The sequence below is a fragment of the Lactuca virosa genome, chromosome 1 (genome assembly GCF_052849685.1).
Source record: "Lactuca virosa cultivar CGN04683 chromosome 1, Lactuca_virosa_CGN04683_v6, whole genome shotgun sequence".
NCBI classification, from domain to species: domain Eukaryota; kingdom Viridiplantae; phylum Streptophyta; class Magnoliopsida; order Asterales; family Asteraceae; genus Lactuca; species Lactuca virosa.
The window spans coordinates 224,390,886-224,402,163 of NC_136426.1; the positions used below are offsets into that span (position 1 = coordinate 224,390,886).

General features: G+C 35.6%; 1 long non-coding RNA gene across 2 annotated transcripts; it reads left to right on the forward strand.

Annotated features, from left to right (window-relative positions):
- The first annotated feature begins 7,195 nt into the window (after positions 1 to 7,195).
- Positions 7,196 to 9,358, forward strand: LOC145108831 (uncharacterized). Of its 2 annotated transcripts, XR_013708570.1 has the most exons (5): positions 7,196 to 7,268; positions 7,391 to 7,458; positions 8,186 to 8,300; positions 8,405 to 8,566; positions 8,635 to 9,358. It is a non-coding gene; the product is annotated as an uncharacterized LOC145108831 (long non-coding RNA). The 2 variants fall into 2 exon arrangements; XR_013708569.1 differs by lacking the exon at positions 8,635 to 9,358 and having other exon boundaries at positions 8,405 to 8,631.
- Positions 9,359 to 11,278: the final 1,920 nt, after the last annotated feature.

The following is an 11,278-nucleotide window of genomic DNA, read 5'->3' on the forward strand; positions in this document are numbered from 1 at the left end:
CATGGCTCAAGAAATCGTGGACTAATGTGTGAATATGAGGGCTAGACGATTTCAAGGAGTGTTCCATTTCTCTCAAGTCATTCCATGTGCATTTGGTATTGTGTGAACCATTTGAGGTGTCACACTTGGGGCACTAGGCACTCAAGCTTCATGGAGATAAGCTACATCAAACAAAGGTATGTATTCTATCCATTTGATTACCCAAGTATCAAGTATTGTATGCTAGATAGGGTAATACCTTGGAAAGTTCATAATTGCATGTATAATAGAGAAAACATAGATCCAAGGTATTTAGGGTTGCATGTACACTTAGGAGTGTTAGAATGCGCAAAACCCATCACTTATCATCCGCAGACTGATGGACAGAGTGAGAGAATAATTCAGACATTGGAAGATATGTTGAGAGCCTGCGTCATCGACTTCGGCGTGTCATGGGACACTCATCTTCCTTTGGTCGAATTTTCCTACAACAACAGCTACCATACCAGCATCAAGGCTGCGCCGTTTGAAGCCCTCTATGGCCGCAAGTGCAGATCCCCTCTGTGTTGGGTTGAAGTGGGTGACACGCAGCTAGTCAAGGGTCAAGTCCCCGACAGCACTCTCACTGGTCCCGAGATTATCCGAGAGACGACTGAAAAGATCGTGCCAATCCGAGAACGACTGAAAGCTTCACGAGATAGACAAAAGAGCTACACCGATAAACGACAAAACCCCTTGGAATTCCAGGTCGGTGACCGCGTCCTTCTGAACATCTCGCCCTAGAAAGGCATGATACGTTTCGGAAAACGTGGAAAGCTAAACCCAAGGTACGTTGGACCATTCGAGATCCTTGCTAGGATCGGTCCCGTAGCATACAAACTCCAGTTACCACGAGAGCTCAGCAACATCCATCCCGTCTTCCACGTGTCGAACCTAAAGAAGTGTCTGTCCGACGAGACACTTGTGATTCCTCTCGACGAGATCGATCTGGACAAAAGTCTACGTTTTGTGGAAGAACCTGTTGAAATCATGGACCGTGAAGTCAAACGTACCAAGCAAAGTCGCATCCCGATAGTGAAGGTCCGCTGGAATGCCAAGCGGGATCCTGAATTCACTTGGGAGCGCGAGGATTCAATGAAGCAGAAGTATCCTCATCTCTTTCCAAGTTCATGATTGTACTCTATTCTTGAATTTCGGGACGAAATTCCCTCTAACGGGGGGATGATGTAACAACCCAAAACTTCTATCATGTACCTTAGTCAAATTCTATCAATGTTAAACTCGTTTCAGCTATCTTTAGCATTGTTTTGAACCTGTTTGGATGATCTAAAGCCTTGTACAACCAAAGTTTGAATTAGGGATGGGTTGGTTTAAGATTTAGGGTTGCAGATAGGCCAAACACACCATCAAAAGGAGTGTATGGCCACACACATGAGTGTGTGGCCGCACACCCGAGTGTATCGCCGCACACATGAGTGTGTGGCCGCACACCCGAGTGTATGGCCGCATACATGAGTGTGTGGCCGCACACCCGAGTGTATGGCCGCACACATGAGTGTGTGGCCGCACACCCGAGTGTATGGCCGCACACACGAGTGTGTGGCCGCACACCCATCCTCCAGTCGCACACTCATCCCTATTTATATAGGGTGACCCCCTTCACTCATTCCTTTCATTTGGCTGCACTCTACTTTCTCTCTCTAAAAACTTCATCCAAGAACACTCTCAAGGCCTCAAAAACGTGAGTTTTCCATCACCTTGCTTATCATACATGAAGGACCCATTGATCTAAGCCTTTAATCATCAAAATTTCATCATGTTCTTCATCATATGAAGGTATACAGCCGCACACCTTCATAAGGGTGGCCGCACACTCTTGAAAGACTCTCCAAAGTGAGAGTTTGGCCTCCATTTGCTAGTTGGACTTGGTATTGACTTGGAAACACTTGAAAATCAACATCTTTAGCATGAATGAAGAGTGCACGGCCGCACACCTCTATGTACGGCCGCACACTCCCTTGTACGACCGCACACGTCCTCTGTACGGCCGCACACTCCTGTGTGCAACCGCACACACATGCTAACCGCACACCCTGGCTGCACACACACACTGTTGGCTGTATACCTCCCTCGTTTGATCATATAGGGTCCCGACAAGCATTTCCAAGTCTCTAGAGTGGTTTTCCATCACTTATAGTGGTGAAATACCTTCATTTGACTCTTTTATGTGTCATTGCGTGATAATTAGGATCGAATCGTGATTAAGGCTTCACTTGAACACCCAGCTTTCCGTATCGATCCTTCAATCAAACCACTCGCTCGAGGTGAGTTCATACCCCTACATTTTCCGTATTTTTAATGGTTTCAAGGGGGGAGTACAAGCTAAACATAAATGTTTTCAAAACTCATGAAATTCTCATACTTTAACCCTTTTGTACTGTGTTGAGCATAAGGGACGTTTTCACTAAACTTGCATGGTTTCTTTTTTCCGTACTCGCTAATCACTACGTTTTACATGCAAACTATAATCAGTATAGTTTGGGATTTTTCTAAACATAACAAGTATAGAAACTTTCACTACTAAACGTATGCACTAAGACAGAAATTGTTTACAGTTTGCATCACTACTTTATCGCGTTTTCATAACTGTAATTATCACTACAAACAATATACATTCGGATTTTCACTACGGTAGAACGCTACTAGACTACATGTAAACTAGATTGTACGATACTGTGAGGCACTACTTCATTACTGTACCCTTAGGTGTACAGGGATAAATCCTATCATAGTATAACCAGAGTCTCCTGGAGGGAGATCGTGAGATCTGTGAATAGATCTATTCGGGACTGACAATCCCACCCCCGAACTGCTAGCTACAGTTGGGCAGGCATGCCCAGGGTGACAAATGTCATTTAACTCGACGCCTGAAGAACGTTGGAAAGGTCTCTAGTCATATCAAGTATGGTTATACGACTCACATTATGTATAATTCACCCTTTAGTTACAACCTGTCACCCTTCAACAGTTTTATTTATACTAAATAGAACTAACACACTACGTATAAAGGCTGAAGCTAGGGTTTTCAACCAAAATCGTTTATGCAAGGATTTCATATACAATATACTTATACTTCATGATTAGCCTTAGCTAGTCACATGAAGTAGTATTTTCACATATCACTACAGTTTTCAGTAACGAACATTCATGGTTTATATGGAACGGATAACGCTACATTTTTCACTTAAAGAAAGTATCGGATTTTCTTGACGCTATACAAAATACTTTTTATGAGCTCATCAACAAGTTTTCATTACAAACTACCGCTTATGAACTCACCAGCTTTATGTTGATATTTTCAAACTGCTTGTATTCTCAAGAAATCAGTAGACAGGTACCTGCTGGATTTTTGAGAAGCTGGAGCAATAAGAGTCTTATGTTTATATTTTATATATACTCTCTGATGTAATTCAAACAAGTTTCAAATTGATGTAAACATCTTCATATATGTATACACTGTGATGGTTGTGTTGCTATGGTTGCTATTTTACATTGGTTGTGATGCTATACATGACGTCCTCCGCCCCGGAACGATTCCGCCATCACGGTTTCGGGGTGTGACTGTATTGCCCAAAGAGAAATGAAGCAACAAGGCCGAATGTGCCGCCGAAGCCAAAGGCAAGAACATTCTATATGATCCTTGATGAAGCAGGCGACGATGCAAGAGATTAGGATTAAAGAGCTATATATCTAAAGTTCAAGATATAAAGTAACTATATAGATAGTATCATGTGGCGTAGCCTAATATAAAAGGAAAAGTGTAGGGTGAAATTGAATATCTATGTAATCGTTTCAAGAAATAATATAATCCTTATTTATTTTATTCGATGTGTTAAATGACTATGTGAAATTCTTCTATGGTGACTTGGAAAACTACAACGCAATTCTTGAGACGAGTATGAGTAGGTGTGAATGGTAATAGATGCCTATACTACCAGAAGCACATCACTCACACTTGGATTAGAAAGAGTCATAATGTTACTAAGTCACAAGTAATTGAATATGATTTATTCATGTCCGTCGTTACCATTGTTTCAATAATGACTAAAGAAGATAGATACTATTCCGACCTTAGTGGTCATATCGAATCAAGTCTGAATAAGATACAAGCTATAAAGTAAGTTATTTGGGTTTGTGAACCTATTCTGATGTAATATCTGATCTCCGTTACAAGATTGAAGGAAACGATGATTGAAGAGATCGGAAAAAGTATCAGAGTCATCACAACATATAGCTAGAAATGCTACCTGTTATGATATGGTTATATCACATGAGAACATGAAGGAAGTTATCTTCCATGTTAGAGTCTGTCTCGTAAAGACTTCAGTCTAGACATTTCATCATACGATGAAGGGTCGTTAGAGTGTGACCCATCAGTCTATTATTATAGTCGAAGTAAAGACCTTATCATAAGTTAAGCCAACTTAAGAAGGAGAAAGATTCTCCAATACATATCGAATTTAAAAGGAAGAGTAGGTGCATGATTGAGCACCGTCAGTAGTCAAGAAGTATAAGAGTTAAAAACTCAATAAAAAGGACACAAGAGTTATGATTGATACCTAGGATGGAAAGAAAACGTGCAAAGTCATTATACAAGCCCTGTTTTGTTAATGATTCCAGGACGTAATCATCCTAGGGGGAGATAATTGTAACACCCGCAGATTCAAGCTAGTCAATTAATATATAACTGGCGTTAAGAATGACGTTTTGATAAAAGATTATTTAGGATAAATAATCTTAACCAAAGGTATAGTGTCTGTGACAACGATTATGTACATATAAAGAACTCTGAAATTTGACTTCGTGAAAGGAAGTTATCATTTTTCGAAGTTTCAGTATAGTAGTTTTTTTTTGGAAAGGGAACTTCCCTAACGAGGGTTTCCGGGCTAGCTTTCGCGCACCGACTAATCCCCCGCTGCAAACATGAAGCTTTGCCTCATGCCCTGGAGTCACTGCAGGCGAACCTCCATGGCCACAAGGGCTGAGTGGTACCAGGATTTGAACATGGGTCAATAGGTTATCCACCATATCTTCCACATGCCTTACCAAGTCACCACAACCCAAGTGGTTTCCAGTATAGTAGTTTACAACCCAGAAACCGAAATTGAAATCGGTAGATTGTTAGGAAAAACAATCTAAACTAGAGTTGAATATCTCATCAATACCTATCCGTCGATATAAAGAGAGTCGAGAACATATATCATATGAAAAAATTATGATTTTAATACGGACTTTAACAATCTAATCGTGTTAAAATATAGTTTTAAAAATAAAGTAAAAGTTAGCTGACGAAGTCTAACCAAAAGTTGTAGATATCGTCGATAGCTACGCATGGATATAAAGATCGTTGAAAATGGAGCTTGTATGAAGAAGATATAAGTATTTAAAAAAAATCGCGGGCAGCCGCGCGCACAGCCAGCATGCGCGGCATGCATCTGATATCCACTCGATATCCGACATGTGTCATGATTTCAGTGTTGTTATGTTGCTAACCCATAAAGTGTTACAATTTAGGGGTTTCCAAGGAAGTTTATCGAAAATACCGACAAAAAAAAGAAAAAAATAATGTTGTTAAGTTGCTAACCAACGTCTTACACCAAACGATGTATTATTATTATTATTATTATTATTATTATTATTATTATTATTGTATACAATAAAATCACAATGTTCTTATGAACAGTGATTGGTATTGAGCCGACTTGGATACCACTTGGTTTGGAGCTGGGTGGTTTCCACCTACCACCAATTCCACCGCCTTATCTTCTACCTTTGCTTCTTTTTTTTTCCACCGCTTCCGATCGCTTCTCTCTTTCCATCGCGCTTTTACCCCGCGCATCCATGAATACTGTCATTGGCTTATTCTCTGATACCACATGCCTTCTCCACTGGGTTTGAACCCCTCCAACCCTCCGATGTTTCGTCTCCCCCTCTTTACTGATGTTGACATACGAGTATTATTTTATTTATTCAAGCTCTGAATCGATTCACCAAACAAATGGTGTGTGTATGGTTGTGACTTGCGATTTCATAAAGAAAAGAGAGAGAAGAAAGGCAGAGAGAGAGAGAGAGAAAGAAAGATCTAGGAAGAGAATGGGAGCAGCAGCAGTGGCGACTGGCACTATAGTGGTTGCAGATGTGGCGGACCAATATGTGGTTGCTATGGTGGCCGGAAGTAGCTCCTCCTTCGTTTGCAGTTGTGTCTTTCTCCTCTAATGGTGACACCACTACTCAATGTAACCACTATCTCTTTCGTAAATCTATTGTTGCTCTGTAATTCTTTCTTATGAAGTTGAAAAAAAACGTTGTCAATATGGTGAAACCCCTGATTCTTAGTGGGTGGTGAAGGAGATGTTTGATGTATAACTTGTTGGGTTTTCTATGCATGAAATACACTTAAACTAGGTAGCGGAAAAAAAATGAAACTATGATATACCTAAGTGTACATGCACCCTAGGATCTATGGCTTCATACTAATTACAATTACGCTATGAAAACATAAAAACATAAGGAAGAAAAACATACCCCTTATGTAGCCTTTCATCTACATGCTTGAGATCTTGATCTTGTCCTCCCCAAAGTTGCTTGGATGAGAGGACCAAAACCAGAATCCCTCTAATGGTATCACACCCAATGACTGCAAAGAGTGGAATAAAAATAACTAGGAGAAAGTTCAATTTCACAAACCCTAATAGGCTTAGAAATCGTCCCTATGGGAGGGAGGAAGAAGGATTGGTGAAACTTCTAGCCAATGTGCAAGGAAGAATGAAATCATAAGACCCTATTTATAGTCTTGGATACATTCCTAGGCTTTGTAGTCCTTTCCATGTCGGACAAGGAGACAACCATGAAATTCACTCCCTTTCCCATGTGGGATGGAGTGATTTTCAACCAACCCTAATTCCATAAGGGTTCTGGAATATTCCTGATTAACCAACTATTGATTAATTGAATATTCAATCCTTTAATTAATTAAACTGTTAATTAATTCCCAAAATAAATTTCATTTAGTTTCTAATTAATTATTAACCATAATAATTAATAAACCAATTTCTCCTTTATTTATTCTACTCAATTTGAGTCTTGAGGACAACCTAAAAGGACCATTTTATTATTATAAATATTACCGATAGTTAATTCCAACATAATTACGAATCATTGTTGGTTTTTTTTTGGAAGAACAGAAAAGAGAAGAGCTTTGCTCTTCTTCCATCGAATGATGAAATCGGGTTAGTTAAGAAGCAACTTTTTGAACTCTAAAACATTGTTATTTACTTCCGGCTTTAACCTATAGAAGAAACATGAATATATGGTCCTTATTTGTTCATTTTGTCTATAATTGTTTTTTTAGATTCTAGTTTTTTATGCTTTTCGGTGACTGTGGATACTAGACGACACCGCCTTTTGCACCACCACCAGGTTTCCTCTCATCATTCTTCTCTCAGTTTCCTCTTTCTATTCATCTCTCTCTCTCTCTCTCTCTCTCTCTCTCCATATAATTGAATCGGATCATGGGACCTTATTAGGGATGTAAATGGAAAACAGAACACTTTGATTCGATTAATGTTCTTCTAAGCAAAAGTTTGAGTTTTTTTTTCTTTTTCACTGTCTCTTCTTCTCACCCTGAAGTTGTATATACTATTTAGGGTTTGAAGTTCGATTTTACAAACTTTCTCTCCGTTTATATAGCAATTGATGAACAAAAATGGGGTAAAAGCTTACCATGTGGAAACTCAGTAAACCGGACCGTCTTCATCTTCTTCGTCTTCTCTATTTTCAATTACAAGTAACATATGACAACGTTTTATAGAAAAAATCTGTCACACACACATAGGCTTTTATTATTCGATTTTTTAATAGGTTTCTTTGTTTTTGAAGTAAATAATTAACTTTGAAGAAGAACATATAGGGTTCATTTTAGGGAGTTGATATTTATGTCCTTACTCATCAGATTCTTTGCTTTTTTTATTGTTGTCCACCAAAAGGCAAGAAATTACATCCCTTTTCATTCTATCTTTATTTATTGTTTCCTTTTTACTTGCTTCTAGGAACAATAATAAATGGTAGCTAGGTCAGGCCGTCAGATATCATATTACCTTTAATTTGGAGTTGTAATTGATAAATTAATTTGATTTCACATTTACAGGTTTTATTCCTCTTGGAATTATGACATCAGGACATGAACTTTGTATAAGATCATGCTTTGTTATGTTATTTGGTTAAATTTAGTGAAAGTTTACAGATGTTCTAAATCTGACAAGGTATATATGATAGTGTTATAAGTAGTTAAATGTTGTTCATTTTCCTATAAAAATTGAATCTTTAATTTGTCTATTTTCTAATTATATTTCGTTTGACTAAATAGGATCAAAGCTTGACTGACATGTGGCTCCATTTGAGGAAAGTTGTTTCATTTATAGTCAACCTATTTGTTAACACTGGTGATGTCAAATTTAGGAGAACTATGAAACAAATGGATACACCAGCTGAATACTCTATAATTGTTGCCACTGTTTATTTTATTTAGGTATACTTCCAAGGGTATTTTGGTCTTTGTATAAATAAGGGTGACTAATCTATTAATTTTCATAACAGGTTTTATTGGCTGCAAAAGGTGGTCATCTGGTTTACCTTAAAATTGGTGATAGTGTTTTGCTAGAATAGAAAACACTCATAACTGAAATATGAATGATCTATCATCTATCGACATAAACCCCATTGGTGAAAAGCAATATTATAGTAATCTTAATTCTTAATGCATATTAACTTTGAATTATTAAATTATGATAGCATTAATCTTATTGCCACTCATAATTATATGTACTTTTTGTATGTAGGATTTTCCTCGACGTATACATAAATATTGACATTCAATGTATTCTTCCATTAAAATACTTAATTACCTTTGGGTTAAATGGTGCTGAAATTGTCTTCACTTATTGCTGAAAAAGGCCATGATAATGACACTTAAGGTCATATAAAAATGAACTTTTTTAGATTCAAGGAACAAATGGTGAGAGTATACAACTTATCCAAGTTGATCTAAGTAAGATTTTTTTTGATAAATTACGTTTTAGGTCTTTCAATACAGCTGAATTTGCAATCTTAATCTTTATTGAGTTTTTTTCTAAATTTATTGTCCATATTCCAAACAAAATGGCTACATTTGTTGGACCAAATTAGAAAAATAATAGCCATCTTACTTGGAATGGGAACCAAAAAGGTTACAAGAACTTTAATAAGGACCAAAACCTTAACATCTTTTTAGGACAAAAACAAACAACAAAAACGTTTCTCGGCTATTCTCTGATGTTTTTTAGTCTTTTTGTGTTATTAACTATGTAAGTGAATTTCAAATCCAGAAGAATTGGTTGAATCAACACAATGATTTTGACCTACAGTGGGTTTGCACATGTTGATGATCATGTAATAAATGATAGACAGATACATAAATTTATCATAGGCGATTTTTCTTCATGTGAATGATAATGTAATATTCAAAAATACATGCAATTTAAATTTATCCTTTTGATCTGATACAATTTAACCTATTCTTTTTAGGTAAAAAGCAATGATGTAACACCTATTTTCATTTAGGTATAAAAACAATGGGGTATCACCTTCTTGCCTTTAATTGTTTCATTTTTACATTATTAAAGGTTTCGGTATATTAAAAGATGCAATGAGCATTGTTCCAATGTGCACTTTGGCAGATTGTGCATTTAAAAGCCACGAAGATGTTGTCAATGACACATTGGAGGAGTGTGAGCAAATGACACCACCAGATTTATTCAGATGAGATTTCTTTATACACACCAACCTACCCAGCACACCAATCTAACATCTAACCTATTTTTAATAATAGTCTATTTTGACCATAGATCATTTTAAAAAAAAGTTAAATATTGAAAATTGTGTACTCCCATTTACTCACGCCTCTTTTTTGTTAGTTTTCTTTTTTCTTTTTTTTTCTTTTATGATTTCTTTGATTTTTTAAGATATCTCGTCTCTTTTATTTATCTATTTATTTATGATTTTTTACCTAAAGAAAAAAATAAAATAACTCATAGGTTTTTTTTTTCTTTTTTTCTTTTATGATTTCTTTATTAAACCACGGTAGGGCCCCTTTTTTGAGACAAAAATAAAAAGATATAAACAAAAACTTAATTTCACATAATTGTGATTAAACTTTTATACGGTTTCAAACCTTGAAATTATAATGATAATAACTTTTATATATGTTTAGTTTTTTGATATAAAAAATAACCTATTAAAATTAAAACGATGATAATGACTATAAATTTATATTTGTATAGTAATGTAAAAATTAAAATTTAGTATGCATGGTTTAACAAAGAAATCATAAAAGAAAAAAAGAATAAAAAAGAACCCTATGAGTTATTTATTTTTTTCTTTAGGTAAAAAATCATAAAAAAAATAATAAACAAAAGAGACGAGGTGTCTATCTTAAAATATAAAATAGAAAATAGGGTGTCTATCTAAAAAAATCAAAGTAGCCATAAAAGAAAAAAAATCGAACAAAAAATAAGCATGAGTAAATGGGAGTACACAATTTTCAATATATTTTTTTTTTAAAATAGGCAATTATGTGAAATAATTACTTAAAAAATAAGTCTAATGTTATATATATTTTTTGAGACAATACTTTTATCAACATAACCATGACAACAATACATGTCATACGCAACTTTAAGGCCTTTTATTTTTTTTTTCCTTTTTTTACTCTATACGAAATATATATATATATATATATATATATAAAAGAAAAAGAAAATTACTTTTTCAAAAAACAATGCAATGATTAGTAGCAATGCCAATATAATAACTATATGATAATAATTACCATCATTTATCTAAAAAGTAGCCTACTAATATAGATTGGTGTGTTTAAAGTAGGACCCTATTCAGATATCTACAGTAAAAGTCAGTATTTACAAGAGCTCTGTAAAGATTTACAGCAAGGAAATCGATGCAGCTAGTTTAAGATGTTTCTATTTTTTTTTTTTTGGGTTTATAGCTTAAGTTTAAATACAAGTGTGTATGGATTCTCACATTTCCAACCAACAAATCTAGGGAAAAAAATGCCTTCCTACACATGCAAAACATGGGTCCCTTCACTAATTATACTTATTTTTCACTATTTTTGGAATAAATTATTTGATACTGTATTGTTATGATTATTTTTTTATCTTTATCTTTTATTATTAATATTATCATA